The sequence below is a fragment of the Ascaphus truei genome, chromosome 3 (assembly GCF_040206685.1).
Source record: "Ascaphus truei isolate aAscTru1 chromosome 3, aAscTru1.hap1, whole genome shotgun sequence".
NCBI lineage: Eukaryota > Metazoa > Chordata > Amphibia > Anura > Ascaphidae > Ascaphus > Ascaphus truei.
Window position 1 is genome coordinate 401152803 of NC_134485.1, and position 13347 is coordinate 401166149.

At 45.0% G+C, this 13347-nt stretch overlaps 1 protein-coding gene across 4 annotated transcripts in view; it reads right to left on the reverse strand.

Moving 5' to 3' along the window:
* NAALAD2 (N-acetylated alpha-linked acidic dipeptidase 2) overlaps positions 1–13347 on the reverse strand; it is a 204324-nt gene that overhangs the window by 126837 nt on the left and 64140 nt on the right. The window lies entirely within an intron of this gene.

The window sequence follows — 13347 nt, forward strand, 5'->3', positions numbered from 1 at the left end:
CATTGTCATCAAGGAACCCATCTACATTCTCCAGGTTTTATACATATAATTTGAAAAAAGAAAGTAACGATAAGAAAAATAGCAAGTGGGTGTGGAGGGAAGGTGGGGAGGAGGGTTGGAAGGTACCATCTATCTTTGTTTTTTATTGCTTTGCTTTTACTTTTACTCTCTCTCGTGCTCTTTCGCCGTATGCATAGTTATAGATTATCTAGGTTTCAAGGTTTCCAGCCAGGGGTCCCATATCTTGTGAAATATTTTGGTTTTGTGCCTAAGGAAAGCGGAGAACCTTTCCAGTAGCATCACTTCCCCAATTATATTGGTTACCCTTAATCTGGAGGGCGGTAGTGGGCTCTTCCACGCTGCTATTACGCATCTGGCGTCTTTCAGAATATGAGACCAGGCGTTTACTCGTAAAGTTTGCTTCCTCTATTGGTTTGGCTAGTAGGTATATTAGGGGTCAAGGGGGATTGTTAGTTCCGTCGTCTTCCTGATAATTCCCTGGATCAGCACCCAGTATATCTGGATTGCCGGGCAATGCCACCCTATATGTGCCATGTTACCCACATGACTGCAGGCCTCTAGCATTGATCAGAGATTTCTGGGAAGATCTGCTTCAGTCTTGATGGCGTTAGGTACCATTGGTTTATTATTTTGTATATATTTTCTTTTGTGACAGTGCAGATGGAGGTTTTGGCCGCATTGTCCCATATGTCTTCCCAGTCCTCTCTGTCAATTTCTATCTCTAGATCGTTGGCCCATTTGGTCATATATCCATGGTCAGGTGTGTTCCCTGCCGCTTCAATCCCTGCATAAATCATCGTTATCAATCCCTTCTTATATTCTGCTTTTTTTGCATAGGGATTTGAAGTTGGAAAGGTCCAGTAATTCCAACTTTTTTGAGATGGATAGGAGGAAATGCTTTATCTGTAAATATTGAAAGAGAGGTAGGTCTGGGGCTTGGTATTTAAGTGTGAGGTCCTGGAGACTTAATATTTTCCCTTTATCTAGGTCGTCTCCTACCGTTCTGATATTTTTGTTTTTAAACAGGTGTCAATATCTGGTGGGAAGTCTGGGTTATCGAAGAGGGGCACAAGCTGGGAGACGCTCGATGTGAGTTTCAATTTAGCCTTAACCTTTGTCCATATTGAATTTTGTTGGACCTAGTTCTGGTCCCCTTTGAGCTAGATCTTTTTTCTTTGTCAGCCACAGTGAGGTTGGTAGCGGTCAATCCTTTGTGTAGTTTGTTTCTATTTCCATCAAGCAGAATTTAGCTGGGTTTGCATTCCATACCACTATTTGGTGCAGTAGGGCAGCGTAAAAGTATCTCTTTATATCTGGGATTCCAAGACCTCATCTTGATCTAGAGGATAATAACACTGAACTGGCTATCCTGGGTCTTTTCCCTTGCCAGATAAACTGAAATGGTTCTGTAGGGTTTGTAGTTCCCCTCTCGGGAAATGGACTGGAAGCGTTTGAAAGTGATTTAATAATCTGGGGAGTATGTTCATTTTTATTGAGGCCATCCTTCCAAACCAGGATATCTGGTGCTTGCTCCAGTCCAGCTGATCCTTTTTAATATTATTGAGTAGAGTAGGGTAGTTTCTCGAGATATTGACACCCAAGTATTTAAGTTGGTCAGATCACCATTTGAATGTGAAAGATTTTTGTAGGTGTTGGGCTTCTGGGTCCGTTAGGTACAGGTTCAGGGCCTCCGATTCATCTTTGTTTATTTTGTACCCTGAATCCTGCCAAATTCTTCTAGTGACTAACAGGTTCGGCAAGGAGATCAGCGGGTTGGTCAAAATCTTATAGTTTTTATTTCCGATATCTATTCCTTGGCTGTCCGGGTGTGATCTAATTGTTGATGCTAGCGGCTCTATGGAATGCGTGAAGCGAATGGGAGATAGAGGGTAGCCCTGACCCATTCCATTTTTGATACTTATATTTTCATAATTATTGCCCGGGAGCTTTACTAAAGCCTTGGGGGACTGATAGAGAGCCGACCTCCTCCAGAAAGGGACCTGAGAATTTGAAAGACTGCATGGTTTTATTTAAAAAGGCCCAGTTAACCTTATCGAAGGTCTTTTCCGCATCTAAACTTAATGATATCGCTTTTGTCTTGGTTGAGTGGACATGTTCTGTAATAGCAATTATCTTTCTAGTGTTATCTAACGCCTGCCTGCCGAAATGAAGCCCACATGGTCTATATTAATTAGTCTTGGTAGGATTGGGTATAGTCTGTTCGCTAGAATCTTGCTGTATATTTTAATATCCGAGTTCAGTAATGAAATGGGTCGGTAGCTACTGCCCTGGAGGGGGTCGCGGCCCGCTTTGTGAATAATTGCTAAGTTATCAGTGGTCATACCCTTCGGGATCGCTCTGCCTAGAAATTAGTTGAACGTCTCTAGGAGGCATAGTGTGTGGTTTGCTAGGAATGTTTCATAGTATATATTTGGCAGGCCATCAGGGCCCAGAGATTTGTTTGGTTTGAGGTTTTTGATCACATCTAACAATTGCAGTTGTGTGATTTTTCTGTTTAAATATTTTTTTTCTATGCTGGTCAGTTGCAGGAGCTTGCAGGAGTCTACATATGTCAAAATGGCTTCAGCATTTGAGGGATGAGGGATCCCCTCTGACGAGTTCAGGTCGTTGAGGGGGGAGGGAGAAAGAATTGGGGGGGGGGGATAAGGGAAGGGAGGGAGAAGGTGAGATGGGGGGGAGAGGGTCAAAGGCCTAGCAGTTATTTTGGTAACAGACTGAGTATGGGTGATCGGCCACAGCTCGAACACATATTGCGTAGTACATATTACGAGACATTTGATAGGATGTAATACCGCTATGAAGGGGGGAGGCGAGGAGAGAGGGGGGGCACGGAGTGCTTCCATCCCTGGTGACATCCAAGTTGTGGGTCGTTTATTTCTTTGTAATTGTATCATGCTTAAATGAATTCAAATGGGCTGTTAATCAAAATTCCAGGATTCAAGACGATCCCAAAGAAACAGAAAGCAAATAAGGTCTATTGACCCACAAAGGTTTTCCTTGTGTCTATTACAAGCAATTATACATTTGCTGACTGTATTTACCCAATGAAACTTCTGATGCCTTTGAGGAAAGTTACATACAGTATATCCTCTTCCCATTCATCCTACATGTTTTTATTTTTTAAATAAAGCATTACATTTAAGTCTCATCTTTGTTTCTGTTGTCCTTTTAAAAAAGTGACCTTCAGAATTGGACACGGTAGAAGTTACTTCCTAGTTCTAAATGCCGGTTCAATGGGTACCATGGGATAACATACTGCTATAGAGTACCAACATCACCTTATTGAACGTTGTCTTTGATTACTAGCCTATATATCTTGTTCATTTGGTTTTTGTGTTTTAAGCACATCTTTGATGAAAGATACTCAACTCTCAAAACTTCTTCCAATACATGCAAGTTAGAAGAGTTTTCCAGGCACAGGTTACCGTAGGGCTCTAGAAGCCAGTTCTGGAGAACGTTACACACATTTTTTGTGAGATTTTTTTTTTCACATGCTAAGCCTGAGTCCTACGTAATTCTAGGGTTGACACCTAGTTATGAATAAGCCATGAAAAAAAAATGGGGAAAACCCCTGTGCCGATGCACTAGATATATTAAGGATACTGCAAATTAGTATGAATAAAGTCCAGAACTAATGTAGATGTCCATGGGATGCTTAAATAAGCTAATATGACAGGAGATCGACACTGCTTGTATGATGCTTGTTCTGAATACGCCCGTGCATGAGTGGACTGAACATGCAGATAGAGGAGGGAGTGATAGGGGATAATCCTGCAGTTTGAGCCCAACCACTGAGCCCTCACTAACGGGATGAATCACCTCGACACAAACCAGTTGTCAGAATGATCCTGCTCTCACACGGGCACTGGGGTACGGATAAGGTGTTGAAACTGTACAGACTCTCTCCGTGGTCCCTTAAGCGGTGACAGTCAGAGTGCTCCAGTCAAAGCCGTCAGGAAGATGCATGTGAAAGAAAAAAATAGCGGAGCACTGCAAAAAACGCCGGTGAGGAAGCTAGACAAAGATAGCCATAAAAGACAAATGTATTTGTAATACAACATCCCCGCAGTCAGCTGACGCGTTTCGTACCTGTTGCTACTGTCCCGGCCAAGCTTATTCTAAAGCTTGCCGGGTGCATAGCGGGCTAGCCACGGGTCTATTCTCCGTTTAAAAGCGGAGTTTCCCGCGCGGTGGCCGCTTCAATAGATAAGCGCTAATGGCGCTTACTATTGAAAGCGTCCGAGGCGCGGGAAAACCGGACGGTTTTTGGCCGAAGACAGCCGCGCGCCGCCCGCACTATTTTTAAACTGCAGGGGCAGCCGCATTAAATTCAGCCCGGCCGCCACTGTACTTTGTCAAAGAGAGACTGGAGGTAGATCTAGGGAACCCTTTAGTAGCTGCTTCTGGGAAATTATGCATCATGTGTTCAAAATTATTGAATTTAGTCATGCAGAGCGATATTTCATTTTTATGGTCTATCACCATGAATAGGTTTAAAGAACAGTGCTGCACAGTTTAATGTTCCAAGTGTAGTCACAGAAGCTCATGTGAGCCTCTGTTTTGTGCTACTAACATCTATACATGTCTGTACACTATGTATATACATACAGTTTGATCTATATGTATGTCCTCTGTAGATGAATGTTACTGTTACTATATTGTTATACATTTACAGCATCCCCAGCATGTAGCGTAGTTTAGTTGTTATATTCATTTATATACATTGTATCAACTCAGTTACATTTATACACTTTGTGCAGTTTATTCTGCATTAACTAGTTTTCTGTTGATTTATAAGTAAGGATACAATGTTTTTTAATTGTGTTGTTTAATGTGTCTTTTCTTGTTCAAGGGTTTCCAAAAATAGCTGCTTCTTATGCAAATTGCAGCTAATTGTATACCCGTTCAGGTGTATATTGTACATGGAAGCACTCGTTTCAATCAAAGTTTTTCCCAGAAGCAGCTACTAAAGGGTTCCCTAGATCTATCTCTTTGTCACTATTTGACCAACAGGTAAGAAACACGTCAGAGCTGATTGCAGAGATGTTGTATCCCTAATTAATTTGTTTTTTTTACGGATACCTTTGTGCAGCTTCTTCACTGGTGTTTTTTGCAGTGCTCTGCTATTTTTTCCTTTCACCTAGTTATGAATAAGGAACAAGGAAAACAAACAATCTGACGTGCGAGTGACTGAGCCCACTAATGCTGAAAGAATGATTGTTTTCTAATTGATACGACAGGCCAGGCCTTCTCTTTGCTCATGCAAGAGTGTTATGCAGTTTCGTATCTCCTGTTTTCACTTACAATCTAGGTGTCATTTGGAATATGGAGACACGTTACAGAGCCATAAAAGTAAGTAGAGGAAATGTAGAGAATGTCGTTAAGCGAATATGAACTATTAAAGCAGCAGTTCAAGCTGCCGTTTTAAAATTATTTCCCCCCGCCCCCCCATTCATTATGTGCACCAACACAATGTACACGTCAATGATTCGCTAAGTGCAGATCGATTAATTCTCCTGTGATCGTTCGGCAAAGATGTGGCTCAGGGGTTCATTAAATGACTGTTGATGACAGTGTAATGCAGTAAGTGGAACGCGAATGCATTAGGTGCTTTGTGATTTGTGGCCATGGGGGAGACGCAACGGGGAGATGTGACTGTGATGTCATGTGAGCGGTTCGCCCTGACTAGCTGAACCGCACACGTGACAAGGCAGTCACGTGACAAAATCAAAAATGTTGTCTGCTCGGCAATCGTGCGGTCGTGCTTCACCGCAGTCGCACGCACCATTTGCAGTCGCACGCACACTTCACCACAGTGGCACTAACCAGGGACACGGCCTAAGTATTGTGTCTGTCTGGACACAGAGGTGAGGGTCAAAAAAACGGAGCTGGGGGGGTCAAAAAAATGGAGCTGGGGGTATCAAAAAACGGAGCTGTAAATGTGTGTATGTGACTGACTAACTGCATGTGTGGGTGGGTGACTGGGTGGGTGAGTGCCTGGGTGGGTGAGTGACCTTGACCAAGTGGGTGCTGCTTCCTGCTTGCTTGCCAGCCAGACGCTTCCCCTGCTGCTGCCCAGGGCGGGAGGAAGGCTCGGGGGACGCGGGGGACACAAGGGAGGGTGCGGGAGGTGGGTGGTGAGACTGGCGGGCTAATTTCGTGGCTGCTGCCTGGGGCAGGAGTCTGGCGTGGGGGGAGCTGGGTTGGCGGGCACAAAGGAAGCTGGGTTGGCGGCGCAGGCTTGCAACGGTGCTTCCCCTCCATCCCACGTTGGGAGCTGGCCCAGGCCGGACACCCTGCTTTTCCTGCGCGCAGAGACCTTGGCTCTGCGCATGTGCACTGAGATCACTGGCATTGACTGACTGTGCGGGTGGCTGACTGACTGCCTGGGTGGCTGGGTGGGTGAGTAAGTGACTGGGTTGAGTGAGTGGGTGGGTGAGTGGGTGAGTGACCTTGACCGGGTGGGTGCTGCTTCCAGCTTCCTTGTCTGCCAAACGCTTCCCCTGCTGCTGCCCAGAGTAGGAAGTAGGCTCGGGGGTAAGGGGTGCAGGAGGTGGGCGCGGTGTGGGGCGAGACTGGCAGGCTAATTCCGGGGCTGCTGCCCGGGGCAGGAGGATGCGTGGGGGGAGCTGGGTTTGTGGGCACGGGCTCGCCACAGTGCTTCCCCTCTGTCCCAAGATGTGAGCGGGGGGAGCAGGCCCACAGGCAGCAGGCCGGACACCCTGCTTTTTCCCTGCACACTAAGGGCACCTAATTACACTTTTTTGTATTGTAGTCTACACGAAAAACAGCTCTGTGCTCCTTGGTGGTGTAAATAAAGCGAGTACAAACATCAAGAAATTTCCATGTGACTCTACTGTAGGTGTTGGGCTTTTTTAAATACAAATTAAAATTAAATCAAAGACAGCTATATATATATATATATATATATATATATATATATATATATATATATATATATATATATATATATATATATATATATATATATATATATATATATATATATATATATATATATATATATATATATATATATATATATATATATATACACATTTATACATTTCCGAAGGATTAAAGTTGATTACCCTGTTTTTATCCTTCTCTTTTTATATATATATATATCTATATATCTATATCTATATCTATATCTATATCTATATATCTATATCTATATCTATATCTATATATATATATATATATATATATATATAGATATATATATATATAAAAAGAGAAGGATAAAAACAGGGTAATCAACTTTAATCCTTCGGTTGCCAGAGGGGCTGAAGCAAATCACTATCCCATGACCTCTCATCCAAAAAAGGAGTTATTTTTTTCATACAGGTGCGCCGACGAGTATTCTAAAACATGCCTTAAACTTGCCTTGGAAAATCTGGGGCTATCACCAACAAGATCCAGGTACATGCTGGGTACATGCAGCAAACATTTCAGTGACATTTCTGCAGACAGACTAATGGCCCATCGGATTAACACAGCAGGGGTCCCTGGCAGTCCCATTCAGTTTGAAATGTCAGAAATGTCCGGGAAATGTTGCAGCATGTACCCAGGATGTACCTGGGTCTTGTTGGTGATTGCCCCAGATTTCTTTTAGAATACTCGTCGGCAGTACAGTATGTTTGAAGCAGGGGTCTCCGCGTTATTTCAGCTCCGGGGATCCCCTGCTTCTGATGATACTTACCTCCATAGGGGATGCTCATATCTCTGCACAATTTAAAATGTCCTGCGTCACAAGGGCCAATAGAAAGCCACAAGGGATGAGATCACGGCTTCCTATTGGCCCGCAGGACGGGGGATATTTAAAGCAGTCACATCGATAGCCCCAACTAGTCTCTTCTAACATGCTACCGGCCCCTCCTTCCGAGGTCTGTATATCATCACCCCCTCCCCCCCTCGTCGCAAGCTTGTCTTTCCACCTGCAGCTCCAGCACAGACCGCAGATCGCGGCTTGAGAAGGTGCTCCAACCCCAGCACGCCCAGAGTGACTGGGGCCCGAGCCTTAGAATGTGATCGCTTCAACCCCTCTTGATCCCATTCTCTCCCATCTCTAAAAACCTCTTGCTCCTACTATAATTGCTACGCTATGTGAGAAGGGATGGGGGAGCACAGCGTAAGGAATGGTGGAGTGTGATTGTATTATCTCTCTATGATGTTCAGTGGGGTTCTGACACCCTTGAAGTGTCCTCAGAGGGAGGTTTGTACTCCCTAGAGAAGGGTTAAGACTTATGTGGGTGAAACAAGTCTATGGATGCGAAATGAATCAATAAAAGGAAAACTTACACGGCCTTGTGTAAGTTGTATCCCATCAAGGTTTCTTTTGCAGTCTTGTCTTTCTTCTGGATGATCCTTCTTTCTTTATGGTCTTCTCTTTCTGTCTCTTCTTGCTGTAATCTTGATGTTTGTCGTTGGACGAATCTTCACATTGATTCTCCTCTGGCAGATACCTGGAATGCGCCGCTCCTCACCTCTGACAAGCCGCGTTGCGTTTGCCTTCCCAGCCACGGTTCATGCCTGGCTGACGGGCGGCTGATCTGTTAGTCTGAAGCGTGATCTCCGTTGGACTCGGGGAACTGAACAGCTGCGGGCAAGTTACTGAAATGAAGTGATTTCTTCCAAATCCTCCTGGAGGATTTGGAAGAAATCACTTCATTTCAGTAACATAAAGAAAGAAGAAGGATCATCCAGAAGAAAGACAAGACTGCAAAAGAAACCTTGATGGGATACAACTTACACAAGGCCGTGTAAGTTTTCCTTTTATTGATTCATTTCGCATCCATAGACTTGTATCACCCACATAAGTCTTAACCCTTCTCTAGGGAGTACAAACGTCCCTCTGAGGACACTTCAAGGGTGTCAGAACCCCAGTGAACATCATAGAGAGATAATACAATCACACTCCACCATTCCTTACGCTGTGCTCCCCCATCCCTTCTCACATTCCATATATCAAGGGTTTTGGATAGACCCTAGTGGGGTAGTTTGAGTCACACTAGGACATCACATTTAAAGCTGCATGAAATATCACATACCTTACTATTTAAATATTCAAATCCTATACCAACCACGGTCAGAGTTAGCGCCCGGGGAATACACTACAATAATTCCTACGCTAACACACATTTTTAACTCCTCTACTCTGGTACCTTTGCTTTCTTCTTTCTCCTTTAAACAGTTATACCATTACTCAAAAACAGCAAGCTTGACAATACCTGTCTTTCTAACTATCGTCCTATCTCCATACTGCCTTTTGCCTCTAAACTCCTTGAATGTCTTGTATTCTCTTGTTTGCTCCATTTTCTCACCACCTACAGCAGCGGTGCGCAAAGTGGGGGGCGCGACCCCCAGGGGGGGCGGGAGATTGTGCTGGGGGGGCGCGGGCAGTTGCAGAGGCCCCGCGCTCTTCCCCCAGGCATTTAAATTAAATGCCGGGGGATCGCGTGAGGCCCCTGCAACTGTTTACTTACCGGGATTCAGCCGTCTGTGTTGCGTCACCATGGCAACGCGGCGTCAATAGACGCCGCGGCACCATGTGACCTGACGTCACACGCCAACGCAGCGTCATCTGACGCAGCTGAAGGAAGGCAGGGGGGCGCGAGAGCCGGGGCAGAGAGACAGGGGGGCGCAGCTCAAAAAGTTTGCGCTCCCCTGACCTACAGTATTCTCTCCTAGACCCTCTGCAATCTGGCTACCGCACTGCTCACTCCACTGAAACAGCCCTCACTAAAATAACTAATAACCTCAATGCTGCCAAAGGTCACCAGGGATCGGTACTGGGACCTCTGCTTTTTAACTTGTTTATTAATGACCTTGAGGTTGGCATCGAGAGCAAAGTCTCCATCTTTGCTGATGATACTAAATTGTGTAAGGTAGAATCAGAGCAGGATGTAATTTCTCTCCAGAAGAACTTGGAGAGACTGGAAACGTGGGCAGGTAAATGGCAGATGAGGTTTAATACAGATAAATGTAAGGTTATGCAAGAATAAACTGATGACTTACACATTAAATGGGGATAAATTGGGGGAATCCTTGATGGAGAAGGATTTAGGAGTGCTTGTAGACAGCAGGCTTAGCAATAGTGCCCAAAGTCATGCAGTAGATGCAAAGGCAAACAAGATCTTATCTTGCATTAAACGGGCAATGGCTGTAAGGAAATTAAACATAATTATGCCCCTTTACAAAGCATTAGTAAGACCACACCTTGAATATGGAGTACAATTTTGGGCACCACTCCTTAGAAAATTATGGAACTAGAGAGAGTGCAGAGAAGAGCCACCAAATTAATAAAGGGGATGGACAATCTAACTTATGAGGAGAGGCTAGCTAAATTAGATTTATTTACATTAGAAAAGAGGTGTCTAAGAGGGGATATGATGAGCTTTCAAATGAACTATTCATCCCAAGGGCAGTACAAAGGTGTCATATTCTCTAGCCTGCTGTACCCATGCTTGGCCACCGGGACTGCTGCCATTCTAAATGTCTTGTTATAGCCTGCAGTACCTAAACTTGTCCACCGGGATTGCTGCTGCTAAACTAGGAACATTCCAGAACCTGATACCTGACACCTCTGCACCTGGGCTCCACCTCTCAGCCTGCCTATATAAACCTCCCTTTCCTGTTCCTCCCTTGCCTGTTTATACTGGTTCCTTAGCTCCTGCAAGGTTCCTGTGTTTACTGCTGTGTTAGCTATTGCTATCATCCTGTTCCAGTTTCCTCGTTGCCGACCTCTGCTTGTTTCCTGACTTCGCTACCTGCCGCCTGCCTCGGACCCCTGCTTGTTTCCTGACTTCGCTACCTGCTGCCTGCCTCGGACCCCTGCTTGTTTCCTGACTTTGCTACCTGCCGCCTGCCTCTGATCTCTGCTTGTGACCCCTACTTTGCTCCCTGCTGTTCCTGCCACTGGGATCCACTTCAGCCGAATTCCAATCCTTGACAGAATAAACAGGCCCTACCATGGATTCCGCTGGAACACACCCGACTCAGGCTCAGACACTCCATGACTTACAACATATCATGGTTGGTTACCAGGAACAACAAAGACACGTGTTTAATCGTCTTGGCCGCTTGAAAGAAAAAGCCGCCACTGCGGAAGCTGAGAATCGTGAACTACGTGCAGCCTTAATCCCCTTGTCTGGTCAAAACACTGTGCCTGTGCAAACCGCACCCCGTATATCCCTTCCAGAAAAATTTTGGGGGAAAAAACAATCTTTCCGGAATTTCCTTAATCAATGCAGACTTGTGTTCAAGCTTCAGCCCATCATTTATCATACTGAAGAAGCCCAGGTTGGACTGATCATAACCCTGCTCAAGGATGAGGCCCTTGCATGGGTCTCCCCTATGTTAGAGCAAGATAGCCCACTACTAAGGAACCTGGAGGAGTTCATCGAAGCCATGAGTCTTATTTTTGATGACCCAAATCGTAGTGCAACCGCTGAGGCAACTCTGAACAATCTTCGTCAAGGAAGACGCTCGGCAGCTGAATACGCCGCTGAATTCCGCAGATGGGTTAACGATACTCATTGGAATGAGGCCGAGCAGAAATATCATTTTCGGCAGGGTCTCTCGGAGCAAGTTAAAGATGAACTAGCCCGGGTGGAGCCCCCAGAGAGATTTCAGGACTTTGTCCGTTTATGCATCCAAATTGATTGCAGGCTTACGGAAAGACGATTGGAGAGACAGTGGTTCATGCCAAGCAACCCTGGGTTTAGAGATGTCAGTACCCCAAGACGTTCCAGGGAGACTGAGGAGGAGCCGATGCAAGTAAATACACTGCGGGGACCCATCTCAACTGGGGAAAGGAATAGACGCTGAACAGAAGATCTCTGTTTATATTGCGGAAATGATGGGCACTATCTCGCTGATTGCCAAAACAAGTCCAGGCGGTCTTCTTTCCAGAGCCCTAGGAGAAATCAGCTGCACGATATTTCAAAGACTGTTTTCTCTGCTTCTCAAGGGAAAGATAACCCTCCTTCGCTACACCCTCACCTCTTGGTTCCTATTATAATCGAGGAAGGAACACATCGTTTTTCAACCACAGTAATGTTTGACTCAGGGGCAGCAGGGAATTTTATGGACATAGAATTCGCCAAGAACAATTTGGTATCATTTGTAGCCAAGGAATCGCCCGAAAGGATGGAAGTCGTTGACGGTTCTCCCTTGGGCTCTGGACCTGTTACCCATGAAACCAGTAACTTAACACTAATCATGGAGCCCAATCACGAGGAGAAGATTTCTTTTGGTCTCATTCCATCACCTTTGTTTCCAGTGATTCTGGGAATTCCATGGCTCATGATCCATAACCAACTAATTGACTGGAAGACAAAGACCCTCACGTTTCCCTCAGAGCACTGTCAGCTAGCCTGTCTACCTAAAACTCCTATACCAGAGTGTGTAGGAATACATAAGATTTCCTCGTCTCAAGAAAATCTTCTGCTGGCTCCTTACTCTGAGTTTTTAGATGTGTGTGACAAGAAGAACGCAGATACGCTTCCCCCACATCGCTCTTATGACTGTCCCATTGAATTATTACCGGGTGCTGCCATTCCGTTTGGAAGAATCTATTCCCTCTCAGAACCGGAATTGAAGGTCCTCAATGACTACCTACAGGAGAACCTATCAAAGGGTTTTATCCGACCCTCTACTTCTCCAGCAGGCGCTGCGCTCTTCTCCGTGGGAAAGAAAGACGGTTCTCTACGCCCCTGCATTGACTATCGGGAACTAAATAAGATTACGGTGAAGAACAGGTACCCATTACCTCTGATACCTGAACTATTGGAAAGAATTCGGTCAGCCAAAATTTTTACCAAATTAGATCTCAGAGGAGCGTATCATTTGGTCCGCATTCGACCCGGTGACGAATGGAAAACAGCCTTCCGAACCCGTTATGGGCACTATGAATATCTGGTGATGCCTTTTGGACTCTGTAATGCCCCTGCTACCTTCCAGCATTTAATTAATGATGTCCTCCGAGAGTTATTGGACCAATTCGTAGTGGCATACCTGGATGACATCCTTGTCTTCTCAGATAACATCATGGATCATCAGAGACATGTCCGAATTGTCCTTGAGTGTCTCCGTAAGTACAAATTGTACATCAAGTTAGAAAAATGCGAATTTGAAAAGACCAACATGCAATTTTTCGGTTACATCATCTCTCCCGAGGGTTTGAGTATGGACCCAGGCAAGATTCAAGCCGTGGTTGAATGGCTAATCTCTCGAAATGAAAAGGAGATTCAGAGATTTGTGGGTTTTGCCAATTTCTATAGACGTTTTATTAAAAATGTC